The 14,799-nt window shown below is 35.0% G+C and overlaps 2 protein-coding genes across 2 annotated transcripts in view; both read left to right on the top strand.

The window, feature by feature from the left end:
- The window catches only part of LOC122968417 (putative leucine-rich repeat-containing protein DDB_G0290503), a 635,740-nt gene that overhangs the window by 596,229 nt on the left and 24,712 nt on the right, over positions 1 to 14,799 (top strand). The gene's annotated exons all lie outside the window — the stretch shown is intronic.
- Positions 12,377 to 14,799, top strand: part of LOC122968473 — a 47,028-nt gene continuing 44,605 nt past the window's right edge. The window contains exons 1-3 of the mRNA XM_044333750.1: positions 12,377 to 12,480; positions 12,577 to 12,645; positions 13,816 to 13,892. The gene's annotated coding sequence lies outside the window, so the exon portion shown is untranslated. The remainder of the gene's footprint in view (positions 12,481 to 12,576; positions 12,646 to 13,815; positions 13,893 to 14,799) is intronic.

The following is a 14,799-nucleotide window of genomic DNA, read 5'->3' as shown; positions in this document are numbered from 1 at the left end:
GGTGCAGCAGTTCTCCAAAACTCTTCAAAACAAGCTGCAGACTGATCAAAATAAGCTTATTATGGTCATATCCAAACTTACTCTATGAGCAAATGTCCAAAATCTCTATTTTCTTACAGTGGAAAGAAGAATTATTCAAATAAAGTTTGTCTCACGTTCAAAGAATACAGCTCCTGGTTACTTAACCAACTATTTTACTTTGATCAGAGATTATCAGAGCGATGCAACAAGAGGAAGTTTAACTAATATTATTCCTTTTAGATTCCACAGACAGAAATACATTCACACTGCTGCAGTTCTCTGAAGCAACAAGAGTTTTAAAATCTTTATAAAGTTGATGAAAAGTCAATTATAAGTTTGTTTTGCTTGTTTTTATAATTTGTTTGTTTTAATCAATAGAAATCAGCTTTTAGCTTTATTGTATTTTTATCCTCAGTCATTTAATGGAAGGTCAGGACTGAGTGACTGCAGGCTGTTATATCACTGTAGATGTGTGTAATGTACACATGAAGTACTTCACTACTGAAAGAGGTCAGTTATTATTTACACATTAGTAAGATGGAGTTGATCTGATAAATTCTTCATTGAAGGTTCACTTGCTATTTGTTTCTGAAACTTCCACCTGATCTTCTTCAGTGGATTTTATTGGCAAACTGTGTTGATCTAGAAACTGTAAAACGTGTCATTAATACAGATGTGATGCACATTTTTGAACAGTGACAGAGCTGACTGATAAATGATCCATGAAGAAGAAACTGTCACATGTTTAGAAATGTGTGAATCAAGATTCATGGAGTGAATTTTAATGTTCAAAACCAAAAGAATTTAAGAGCAAATCTCACATCAGTTCTTTGGTCTTTTTGAAATGACAGAATGTAAAAATGGAGGATGATGAGAATGTAACTGTTTTTATTATGTTGATTATTCTGTTTTTTGTGAATGTTGATTGATTGTAAATGTTATTAAAGGTTAATATGTTAAATAATTTAAAAAGTGCAGAAAGTTCAACAGTGTAAACTTCAAACAGGAAAGTGAACACTGAGACATCCTGTTAGAAAATAATCAACATGGAGAGTTTTAGTGTTTCAGCTGTGGATCATAAACCTGTTGACTGCTGCAGTGAGATGCTGTTGAGGTTTCATGAGTTCAAGCATCATGTGAAGATCTACAGCTGAAAAAAGAGCAAATTAATTATTCAGTGTAAAAATATACTAGTGTTGTTTAGTGGACTGTCCAGTAAGAGTGAGCAGTGTTTCCATCAACTGACAATGTTTACTGAACTTTTTATTTCTTATATTTAACTAAATTTGAATTAGTTAAATAGAAGAATTTAAATGTGTCTTTTTATCATGTTTTTTTTTTTACATTAAGTCTTGATGCCTTTTATGTTTTATGTAAATCACTTTGAATTATTTTATATAATTTAAATGTGCCACAAATAAACTTGCCTGCCTAATAAATATCATCTCCTCTGGTCTGTTTATGCTTTTTTCCATCAGAACAGAAGTTTCATACTGTAAAAATAACAAGATGATAAATACCATCTAATATAATGTGTAGAAAATATTCTGATAAAATCCTGTCAATTTAAGTCTTTTACAAAACATTTTTGAAATTAACAAAAATGATATAACCTCCAAATGTAGACTGCACAGAAATATGTACACCTTTATAAAATAAATCTACTGTCAGCACCACATGTATGTTCATACTTTTCAATATAATTCACTCCAGTACACAACTGCAACCCACTACGATCTCAATAATAAACATAAAGTAGAATTATCACCTTTCTGACAATGTCAACAAAAACTGAAAATGTAGAAGCTTCATAAAGTAGACTTTATGGCAGAGCTGTTGTATTGGATTACATTAGATTACTCAGGAGTGAATATAGCCCATATTAACCCCACTGGTTTTCAGCTAATAATCATAACTGGCTCAGTCTGCACCAGACTGGTTAACTGGTCAGACTGTGGACAGATGCTGAACCCTGTCTGTCCTGTTGGAGTGAAACAGCCGACGTAAACTCACATTATATTTTTACTGACTGGGGATGTGATGTGAAAGGGTTGAAAGGACATTTTTTCATTTCATCTCAACTTTAACTGTAAATCATCAGATTTCTTCTCATTCTGTCCCACAGTTACCACTCTGAACTGGAAAATATAATTATTTGCCAACTGAACAAGTGCTCGTGTGACACTGACATACTGACTGAACAACATGTACTTTAATGTCCTTTAAGAGGTCAATAGATCAATGTCAAATGTGAACATAACTAAATAATCTTGTAATTATTTGATGATGAACATCAGAAGTCTTCATCAGTGGAGTCAGTGAACATCTCCTCCCAAAATAGTCTTACCCTGAACTGACGTCTGGACGGTGGCTCTCTTGGTCACGTTTGGAAGTTTTTCACAAGCAGAATGAAAAGTCAGGAAAACAAAAGGTGCAAATAAAAATACTGAAAAGAGAAAAAAACACTTTGACTTTCTTGAGCTCAGTGCTAAACAGAGTTTAAATGTTAAGATTTCAATTCAAAAGAGGTTTTCTCCAAATTTTCATTCCATCACTATCTGGCTGTTTATCCATCTGATTGTATCAAACACAAGAGAGCAGAATTACACACATCCTTAGAAACGACTGACTGCTATAATTCATGTTTCTGGTTACCAAGATTGTCTTGAGATTAAAGAGTGATTCCAGAGGCCAGTTAAAAGTTGTTTGATGTGGTTTTTCCCCTGAAATGGTAATTTTTTTGTTTGTTTTTTTCTATAAAATATCAGAAAATGATGAAAAATGTCGATCAGTGTTTCCTGAAGCCATTTGCAGAGACTCCACAAGATGGCGCCCATGTCACAAAAATAAAACCTGATGAAACCAAACCCCAGAGAGAAAAGTAATATTTCCAAAGAACTTACATTGATAAGAAGTGAAAGCTAATTGGTTGTTCCATTGCAGCAGAGCTTCACCTCCGCCATGTTGGGCTGAAGGTGACTAACATATTATAAAAGCAGAAATTTGTGAAACACTCACTCAGAATTTCATTTATTAAAAAACAAAAACTTTCAAATCATGGTTTAGAAAGACATGACATGATATATAACAACTTTTTTCCTGCTTCATAGGAGCAAAAAGTGAACAATAGACATAAATGGAAACTAGAAAAATACAGCACTGTTGGGATTTTGAGAAACGAGGCAAACTCAAACTTTTACATGTTGAAGACCTCCAAAATAGATGCACAGTAGACCACAGACCCGTGTTTGGGAGGATTTTGTCTGAAAGAATCCTCTAAGAAGATACATTCCCTGGAAGTTTAGTGTAATATAGCTGAAATTAACCTATTTGTGCTTTTGCTGGGAACCCCTGCAGCCCTCTCAGGGACTCCTGGTGGTCTTTGGAAGTATATAACATTTGCTACAACATTTTTGTATTCTGACAGATATAGATTTATTATGTTTAGGTATGGAACATATTGAATTATATTACTATTCTAAGTCATTATACCCAGAAATAACTCACAAATGGCCTCAATTAAGCAATTAAAAACAAAATATGCAACTGTGTTCTTCTACTTCAGAGGAAACATTGTACCACTACATTTACCTGACAGATAAATGTTACTGGTTATGTTGCAGATTCAAATTTACTCAAAAAATATAACAATTAAAATATGATGCAGTATTATTCATTAAACTATCCAGCATTATTTACCTTGTCCAGTCTGACTGCAGAGCAGAGCTGTGAGGATGAAGCTGGGATTCCTCTCTAATCCTCTAGAGGTCTCTCAATCACATTCTTTATGTTCACTGTCAACCTCCTTCAACTACAGATGACAAGAGACGAAACATCAGTAACATTTAACTCAACTAAGCAAAAGAACATCAACAAATAAAGTAGAATAATGGGTAACGCTTTAGAATACAGCCCACAACATACACTGTAATTACTCCGTAGTTACGGTGTAATCTTATGTAGTAATGGTGTACCAGTACAGTACGTACTAATACATATATGTAAGTACAGGGGAACAAGATGTAAAGTTATGGAATAAGGGGGTAACAATTTAGAAACTTACAAATTACTTATACTGTAGTTATTGTTGAACTACCAGGTACCTATTCTATTATTACAGAGTATGTACGACCTACTGAGCAATAATCTGGAAATTTAGGAAGAATTTAGAGAGAATTAATACTTTACTTATTATTTAACTACTGGGTAACTGTTATGTTATTACAGGATACAGTATGACTATAAAACTGAGTAAAAATCTGGACGTTTCAGTGAAGATGTGATGACTTCTGCAGCACTTAATAAATCTGGTGTGATTTTATTTCAAAATGACCTTATTACCAACAAAAAGGCAAAATACATTGCTCATTTTTGCATTTTGGGGTACTTGAAGTAATTACAGGGTACATCTGTGCGTTTACTTCGGAACAAAGGTCCAGGGGACAGTGTGTTGCCATGGATACTGTCGGCCTCTGAAGACTGTCTCAGCTGTCATTCACCTCACCAGCAAACTTCATCACTTGACGCTCGTTTATGGCATCAATATTTTATCAATATTTTACTGCTTTGTTAATAGTAAACTTTAAACCATGGAGACAGGGCTGTTAAAGTTAATCTAAATGTCAAAAGAACCTTAAAGAACTTCAAAACACAAGACAAAATAGACCTAAAATAATAAAAGAAAATGTGAACAACACAAGTTACCCTTCCATTATATTTTACACAATGACTTTCAGAACTGTGGTTGGTGGAGAGAAGCTGTGGCGCCTCACTCTGAAAACTGAATACGTGACAATGCATGTATATTATAATTCCAACATTCATGTATTGTCACGTACTTACCGGTAATATACGCAGGACTTGTTCATCTAAAACAAGCTCTTATTTCCTGTGGTTTAGTCAGACAGGAAGTCATACCTGACAACACCCTCTGCAAAGCTCTGAGAGACTCAGACACCAAGAAGAAAACTAGAGAAACAGAAGAAGCAAAACAATAATCTGCCAGGATGTTGCATCCATTGATCTTAATTCTCTTATTACAGTCATGGGGAGGTAATTTCAATGAAACGAGTTTGAGTTACACATGGATGTGTGTGAATGTGCTGGAAAGCAAAGGACATAATTCAGCTTCTGACAAAAAAGAAAAAAAAAACTTTTTATGTAAACACAATGAATGAGATGAGATTAAAAAAGACAAGAATTTAATAGTGACATTAAAGCTAATATCAAATTATTAAAAGAACAATGATTATTAATTCAATAAGAAAGGCTGGTTAGAGTCTACAGTTAAGAAGCTCTGTGAGGCTGAACTTCATAACACCAAGTGAAGTTTCCAGTGTGAATTCAGTTGAAATGTATCTTAAAATGTAATGCCGGTATTTTTTTAAATACCAAAGAGATCACAGACTTACACTCACCAACTGATTAAAAGTGAAAATATACAGGGTTGCCAGATTACTTTAACTATGACCAGATTAGCCTGCATTAGTTTGTACAGATCAGTTTTATGTTTGCCTGTTATTGACTAATCGAATATTATATTATTCAGTAGCTTTAACTTGTGTAATTTTAAAATACCACCTGAATAAGTGCTACATGAATATACAACTTTTTTCCAGAACAGCTAAAAGAGATTTAACATTTAAAAATTAAAGGAAGAAATGTTTTGTAGTGACGAGGTGAAAGAGTCTCTTCAGATTAATGTAATGTTTGAAAAGGTGAAAATCTCAAACTCAGTCAATCTTACAATCAGACACCATGAGAGAGACAAGAGTTCATTCCTACGCTCACTTTTCAAATGTCATTTAGTTTCTCTTCCTGTTCATCTGCAGCTGCTGAGATAAAATGTCACACTGGTTGTGGTTAGAAACACAGGAAGGTGAAAGAGAGAGAAACAGCATGTTGAAAGTCACTGACTTCACCCTATAACTGTCTTCAGTGTGTCATATACAGTATAATGGCTGAGGACTTAATTATTCCTGATTTAATGATGACATGTTTGTTGGTTTTCTTTTAACTTTTTTGGATTCATAGACGTTCAGGGTGATTCATATGACTGATGGACAGTCTTTCAGAGCTTTGCTTTTCCATCACACCATTATTTATTAAGGCCTGAGCTCTTAGTAGTGTGAAGGCCCCATTTAAATGCAAGGAATTATTGTTTTTTGTCCAAATGAATCACAGTTTTTTAGAGGCTAAACATGCAAACAAAAACTAACAAAACTTTGCACGTGTCAGAAGTGGTGAACATTTATATGTTTTATGGGTCTTGGACAGTTGAATCCCCCACATTTAGGTTTCACCTAGATGTACCAAATTTGTTAGCACACATCTTTCTTGCTCTCTCAACCCAACCGGTCAAAGCAGATGGCTGCCCACCTAGAGTCCGGTTCTGCTTGAGGTTTCTACCCATTAAAGGGGAGTTTTTCCTTGCTGCTGTCTCCAAGTGCTGCTCATGGAGGAATTGTTGGGTCTCTCCATGTCAGGGGCGTCATTAGAGATTTATAGTTAGGGGGGCTAAGCCTTTACAAGGGAGGGCTGGGGGGAGGATTTTTTTTTTAAAATGGCCCCAAAATGTCTGTTTGTCATGAATTTTTAGAGGAGCAATAGGTGTAAAATCAACACAATAGATCTGTCTCTTCATAGTTTGTATTAGACACAGATCTAATATGACTTAAATACTTTCCATCCACTTACAACAGGCACAGATCAATCAAAGGTATTGAAGACAAGGAATGCTGTCTCCTCTCTCTTAGATAAGTTGCAGGTCCTAAGTATGTTATTCATACACAGACTGATGTTTTATGTGTGAGGCTCTAAAACTAAAAATGTTACATAAAATCATTTAGGCTAGTTTATTCCTAGTATGAGTAATAGGCCTATGTCATAAAATTTTTATTATGATTATTTCACCAGTTAAGCCCCCACTGTCACCACTCCAAGTGAAGAAAATCCCTCTAGACGACACCAAGTTCCCCAAATGAGCCACAGTATTTTTTCATACAGTACGTGTTTCAACACGTGAAATACGTAGCATATTAACATTTCAACAAAACGTATCATATCAACATTTCCAAAATCCGTATCATCTCAACATTTGTAAGGTGACGTAGTTCACATGGGATCTATACGAGCTGATCTTTCCGATTAGGATGATGATGATTTCTGTTTCAACGGACAAAAGCGGGTGTTTTTAGCGAGACGTCAGGACGTTTTTGTTTTATTTTTTATTTTCATATTATATCTTTCCCCAACCCTGACCAAGTGCTCTTTTCTTTTTCTAACCAGACCTTAACCGCGTTGTCACACCATAAAACATCATGATTCAACGGGTAGAAATGTTCATATGCTGCGTATTACACGTGTTGAAACGTAGATATTCAACGTTTCTGTGGTTTAAAGAATGCAATTGTTTTCTTCTGGCGACTGGATTGCAACAATAACATTATGAGCTTCACAAAGCTTGTAGCTGCTGTCGCCTTGTGGCTTGTGTTCCTGTTATTTTGTCCACCTGCTGTATAATCAGTGGGTGGATGGTTTAATGTAGGATAGATCCTCTATGATCCACTGATTGGATTTGACTCTAATATATTGTTTTCATCTCATGTTCTGTTCATGCTTCTATTACTGAGAGTGTGAAACACTTTAAGGTGGTTCAGGATGGATTTAATATTGCATAATGATGATATAATATACCAGCTACAATGTATGGACTTTACTGTATATTTTTTTATTATTATGACTTAAATCAGTGATAAAAGTGTTTGAGCTGTAACTTTAAACTTGTTCTGTGCTTCAGTGTTTGAGCTGTAAAGTTGTATCAGTGTGAACAGACAGCAGGTTGGAAAATAAAACTACAACAGCTGTTTGCTTATTTCAAATCATCTCTGTGAAGATGAAGAAATGATAAATATTTTAACCAACGTGAACCTTATTTTGCATCCAATATTATCCTGCAACACATTTGAAATATGATACTAAACATCAATAATAAACATATAAAACCTTGAATGACACTCAAACATTTTACGTGAAATATATTCATGTAATATATATACATGTATATATATTATTGTTGGTCCCTGTTTAAACTATTCAATTACTGAATACCTGCAGTATATTTATCTTTATAAAAACATTATTGATCAGTCACGCTGTGGCTGATGGGAAACGTCTTCCTCTTTTTCACCCCCTGAACGTTTTTTACTTTTACTTTTGACTTCTTCGTTGTGTCGCAGCAGGAATTATAACTGGTGAGTGAACTGCGCCAAAATTATATAGAGAAAAATAATTAAATGGAAACTAGTCAATCTGAATTTATGGGTTAATATAGTTGGTAATAATAAACTGCAGGAGGTTACAGATTCACATTATCAAATAAAAAATCATCGATCATCCTCCCATGATGTTCAGTTCAGATTCTCAGCTCGTTAGTATCACGATGATACAGTGCAGGTTTACTGTATTAACACGTTACTGCTATAATAACCTGTAAAATGTGTAACAGCTACGTCAGCAAAGTAATATCATATAGTAATAAATTTATTTATAGCAACGTAACGGGCTGTAAGTGTTTGAAGGCAGACCGCAAGAAAATGATCATTTTCTGGGTTTTGGTCTGAACTTTATAGTGAACCTGATATGTGTTCAGTCAGTGTTTAATCTCGAACTTCTGCCTGATATGAGGTGATTTTTACTTCTGAACATGTAGGCTTGAAAAAGTGAACTAAAGACGCCATTTCACATATGAGGAGAAAAAGTGAACTAAAGACGCCATTTCACATATGAAGAGAGGAGGAGTTATAATGGTGATCTGACAGACAGACTATTTATAGTGCTGCCATCATTACATACATGTGAGAGAGGCCTTGTCTATCATTAACAGAACTGATGTTCATGGCCGTACGCAGGATTTTACAAATACCAAGAGGTCCAAAAATGAGCATCCCAGGGCAGTTTGGGGGACATGGCTCCTTGAAAATGGTTGATTTTCCTGATCTACATATGTGCATTTTAAGACGTTTTGAGAGCAAACATTGGATCACAGTAGCTTATAACCACATCAGTGGACAATAACATAAATGATCCATCAAGGAGTAAAACACAAAAATCAGGTTAAATCAGCAATACGTCAGTCTGAAGAAAATGCCAAAACAAACAAACAAAAAAGCTAAAAGCCTTCTCCTAAACTGAATATCTATGCCAAGGATTTGTCTCTTCCTACTTTACATCATAGTCTTAATGCTTTTCACCAAACTTTGCTTTGGGCTAATTATAGTTGTGTTTGAGCAACATATTTTCATACTCTTCCTCATCTGTTGGTGGTTTGTGGTTTCAACTTGGCTGATTCCAGTTCATGTAGAAACGTGTTGGTTTGACTGACATCAGTTCTCTCTCCTCTTGTCACCTTTCTTCCAGCGTGGTCTCCCTCAGTATTGCTCTGCTTGTCTGGTGTCTCTCCTGTTTTCTTGATATATCCTGTCTGTACATTTCTGTCCATCCTCTCTCTCTCTCCTCCTCTCTCACCCTCTGTGTTCACTGGCTGTTCCTTTCCTTGCAACTCCTCACTTGTGTTTCCTGCCAGTGTGATAAAAATAATTTAGTAGAATTAGATACTTGTATTTTATTTCATTATTTAGCTTGATATTGCATTATGTACAGTACAGTGTGCAGTACCTGCTGCTCTTCCTGTCATCTCCATCACCTTCTGTCTTTCTCTTTCTCTCATTCACCTCTTGTCCCATGTGTCCTCCCGTCCCAAAGCTCAGCTTTGTCTGTCTTCATTTCTTCGTTTCCTTCTCAGTGAAGACAGTAAACACAGGGTCAAATTCTGAACTGAAAGAAAAACATTTCGCTTACAGTTAATCCGTCTGCCATCACATGACTGACTTTGTTCGCTAGCTAAATCACTCAGGTGAAACTAGCATAAAACATAATGGATGGACACTGACTGAAGTGCAACCACACAGAAGCTATTTGTCAAATGATGTCTGGGGATGAATGACACAGAACAGTCTACTAGTGAAATTAAGTTAGAAATCAGTAGTTTGTCTGGTTGCTGCTATTCAGCGACTGGCTGTCAACACGTGTAATCACAGTTCAGGTGAGGAAGTAGTGATTTCTGTGCTGTATAAAATCGTGCTGCACCAAAGTGAAGTCAGTTATTTCTTTATTCGTCGTTAATAAGTCGTTATTTATTTACTTTTATTAATATAGACGTCTGAAAAAATACAGAGGTCCTGACCTCAGGGACCTCAATGGTGCATACAGCCATGCTGATGTCATCAGTTAGTGTGCACATACACAGTAGAGGCAGAGCAGCAGACGAGCAAATTCTGAACACTTCTGAGTTTTTCACTGTTGTGCGTAAGAGACCAGAATGTAAGTTGTTTTCATGTTCCCTTAGTGTTGTCATGCAGAATATATGGTTTGGTTCTTTATTTATTTATGGTTTGCTTTGTAATTTAAGTTATTGAACTGTTTTTGCCTTAATTGGCTCTTAATTAGCCAACCCAGTTCACGTGGAGGACACTGCATGGTCGCTATTTAGTGTTAGTTTTTATGGATGTGCTACAGTTGTGGTATCTTTAAATATGTTTAGTGACTTACATGCTCTTACTTTAGTACAGCCAAAGGTTTTTTATCCCAACATTTACAAATTATCCACTTAGTTTGCTAAGAGTTATATTTGCTTCTCATTTGATTTAAAGGGCCACAGTAAATAGATTTATTACATTGAAATCATGTTAATTCACATTTATGTCATTCTTATATATTGTTATTTATTGTTGACCACACACACACACACACACACACACACACACACGTTTCAACACGTGTAATACGTAGCTTATTAACATTTCTAAAGTGACGTAGTTCACATGCGATCTATATGAGCTGATAATAACCAGGAAGAGACGCAGCCAGGTTGAGCTGTGAAGTTCCCTGATGTGGTATAACTCAACTATTGAGATTATTTTTTGCCTTTAATGAATTTAAAAAACACAGTGTACAAAGTTGTTCACCAGTAGTGGAAGGAGTACTCAGATCCTTTACTGCAGTAAAAGTACTAATACATCAGTGTAAAAATACTCAATTACAAGTAAAAGTCCTGCATGAAAAATCCTACTACTGTAAAAGTACATAAGTATTATGAGCTTGATGTAGTTAAGGTATTGCAGTAAAAGTACATAAGTATAATGAGCTTGATGTAGTTAAAGTATTGCAGTAAAAGTACATAAGTATTATGAGCTTGATGTAGTTAAAGTATTGCAGTAAAAGTACATAAGTATTATGAGCTTGATGTAGTTAAAGTATTGCAGTAAAAGTACATAAGTATTATGAGCTTGATGTAGTTAAAGTATTGCAGTAAAAGTACATAAGTATTATGAGCTTGATGTAGTTAAAGTATTGCAGTAAAAGTACATAAGTATTATGAGCTTGATGTAGTTAAAGTATTGCAGTAAAAGTAGTGGTTTGGTCCCTCTGACTGATATATTATTGTATATGACATCATTAGATTATTAATAGTGAAGCATCAGTGTTAGAGCAGCATGTTACTGTTGTAGCTGCTGGAGGTGGAGCTAGTTTACACTACTTTATATACAGTTAGCTAGTTTAGTCCAGTGGTTCCCAACCTAGGGGTCGGGCCCCTCCAAAGGGTCAGCAGATAAATCTGAGGGGTGGTGAGATGATTAATGGGAGAGGAAAGAAGAAAAAACAAAGTTCTGATACACAAATCTGTTTTCAGTTTTTGGACTTTTTCTCTAATCTTTGATTTTTGCTGAAATATTGGATCATTTGAACATTTCTTGAAATGAAAGCATGTGAGAAGTTTAGAGGGAAAAATCACTATTTGGTGGAGCTGTTAACAACTCATAGACATGTGAAATGTGACCCCGACTACACACTGCTTTTTGTAAGACGTCAAAAGACAAAAAGGTTGGAAACCACTGGTTTCATCTTTAACAATGTGTTGTATTTTAAAAGCTTGTTATATTATCCATTGTGTCAAATCTTCATCTGAAAAGTAACTAAAGCTGTCAAATAAATGTAGTGGAGTAGAAAGTACAATATTTCACTCTGAAATGTAGAAAGTAGCATCACATGGAAATACTCAAGTAAAGTACAAGTACCTCAATATTGTACTTAAGTACAGTACCTGAGTAAATGTATTTAGTTACTTTCCAACACTTTTGTTCACTGACAAAAGATTTATCAGTGAACAAAAGTGGTGGAAAGTAACTAAACAAAAAAACGAAGAACTACTATCAACTAAAACTCAGCTACATGATCAGTAACTGTAAATATACGTTTTTATTCTTTTTTATTGTGATTATGTTCATATTTTACTCGACAGTTGGTGACACTGAGCTCTTTGACTCAAACAAAACTCCTCAGAGATCAGAGGACACCAGCACAACTACACTGACACAAGTATTCACTGCCTGAGATGTTGAAGTAAGAAATTTAGGATATAATGAATCAGTGTTAATAGGAGTGTGTCTGTACTTTAAGTGACTAAGATAGTTTAAATTCTACTTATTCTCTCTTTAGGATTTTAAAGTCAGCAGTTTGTCTTCAACTGAATCAGCCAGTCAGAACTCTTCATGGCAACTTCAACACGTGAGTTCACCTGGTCTCTATCTGTCCACATATAACACACATGATAAAATAACAGTGTCCTCAGACCTTATATCAGGCCTGTGAGTCCTGAATTGAAGCTGACAGTGAGCAGATGTTTCACATAAAGTGGATACAGCTCACAGCTGGACCACAGTCACTTTTTGACATATTGGAAGTGAGAAGAATAAATGTCCCCTCACAGGTTTTATCCAACTAATTGTCATTTGCAGAAACTCAAGAAAGACATTGATGTAAATTGTAGTTTTTGTGAGGAGCTCAGAGAGATGCTGGTACATTTATTTTGGTCCTGCCCTCATACAAAACAAGTGTGGAGTAAATCATGTTTTATTGCTGATCATATCTACCCCTCACTGTACATTACTTTGGAAAAATGTATTGTTTGGATTCACTGAATATGAAAGGAATCTCTGCTCTCAGTTTTATTCAATTAATTTTCTTACTATTTTGACCAAAATTTATATTTACAAATCAAAATTCTTAAGCAAAGAGACAAAGTGTTCTGATCTCATTGTCCATATCAAACAATACATTTCTTCTATATGGGAATGTTTTGCTTTACGAGATATTTACAATTTCTTTTTCTTTAATTTTAACTTTTATTATAGACACAAGTTGTATACTAAAGGTGCAGTTGTACTTGTACTCTTGTCTCAAAAAAGCTGTTATATAAAAATAAATGAATAAATAAATATTCTGTTTCCTTCATATGCTTGTTGTATAGCTGTAGCTAATTCATGAATAGGTTAGTGCTGAAGAGAAAACAGATGTTGCCTATAAAGCAGTAATACGTTGTAGAGAACAGAGTTTATCAGTTTATGAGTGTTTTCTTCCTGTGTGCATGAATGACAACAAAGTGAAATCATACAGTATATTATTTGTCCTTATGTTCACATATTAAAGCAAAGTTAATATAACATATGTTGAATCAAGAGGATTAGTTGCTGCACATGTTCATGGACATTATAACAGAAGCCTCAACTGAAACGTTACAGAGACATTTGCACTGTCTCCAGCTCATTTAGGAGAAAATTGTTTGATTTGAATTGTCCTTTTTATATCATTTTTGTCATTTTATACCAGCATTTAACGGTGGTACAATTTAGAGAGAGTTTACAGTACTTTTTTAAATTCTCCATTTTCTCCATTCAGGTGTTGAAAGCCAGCAGTTGGTCTCCAGTTGAATCAGTGTTGATGTTTCCAGCAGAGTGATATTATGGCGTCTGCAGGTGAGTCCAGTCAGACTTTATTAGTCTGGATATCTCTCCTCTCTCTCTGTCCACATATTACACACATAATAACATCACTTTGTCCTCAGACTGTGAACCTGAATTCAATTCAGCTGATTCACCAACGGCTCTGATTTTCCTGTTTGTACAAACACAAACAGTCACAGAACAGTTTTCCTCAGATGGTTTATTTGCTTGTTTGTTTTGCACTTTTATCTGTTTGGTCAGTTCCTGACTTTAGTGCAATTTTGTTTTGTTTGTCATAAAATTGCATTTAAGACAAACTGAAATTCAAACATAAAGACATTTTCATGTGACCTCATGTTTTGTCATTTCCTGAAGATTAACATGTGCATCAAAATACAACTTTTAATGGGATGGGTCTGTACAGTCACAGAACAGCTGAGTCTTATCAATAATGTCATTAACATGACTGGGTTTGGCAAAAAAAGTCTATACTGTATTTTAACTGTATTTTGATGTTGCATGTGCCAATAATTTCTACACAGTATTTTCAACTTTTCAACATTTAAACTGATGTCCTGTGAGTTGTTTGTGGAATGAAAACAGAATGTCAAGTAATATATTTTATTTCACTCTAAAACTTTAAATCAACTATCTTTTCTCAGAATATCTGAATAAGTCAAACTGATTCCCATGAAGTCTGACAGACAGATTGAATGAAACGACACGCAGGATCAAAATGTTGTGACGTTAAAGAGGAGCCGACAACAACCTGTAGAATATCAGATCTTTCCTTTGGTTGATTTAATACCTGTAGTCATCATACAGCAGCAGGAATGAAGGTGAATTTCATCTACAGTCTGATTACAGAGAAGAGCTGTGATCATTTTACACTGGGATGGAACATCTGCAGTAACTTCAGGTCAAAGGGTTTATTGTAGAC

The sequence above is a fragment of the Thunnus albacares genome, chromosome 2 (assembly GCF_914725855.1).
Source record: "Thunnus albacares chromosome 2, fThuAlb1.1, whole genome shotgun sequence".
NCBI classification, from domain to species: Eukaryota; Metazoa; Chordata; class Actinopteri; order Scombriformes; family Scombridae; genus Thunnus; species Thunnus albacares.
This window is presented reverse-complemented; position numbering and strand designations above follow the sequence as displayed.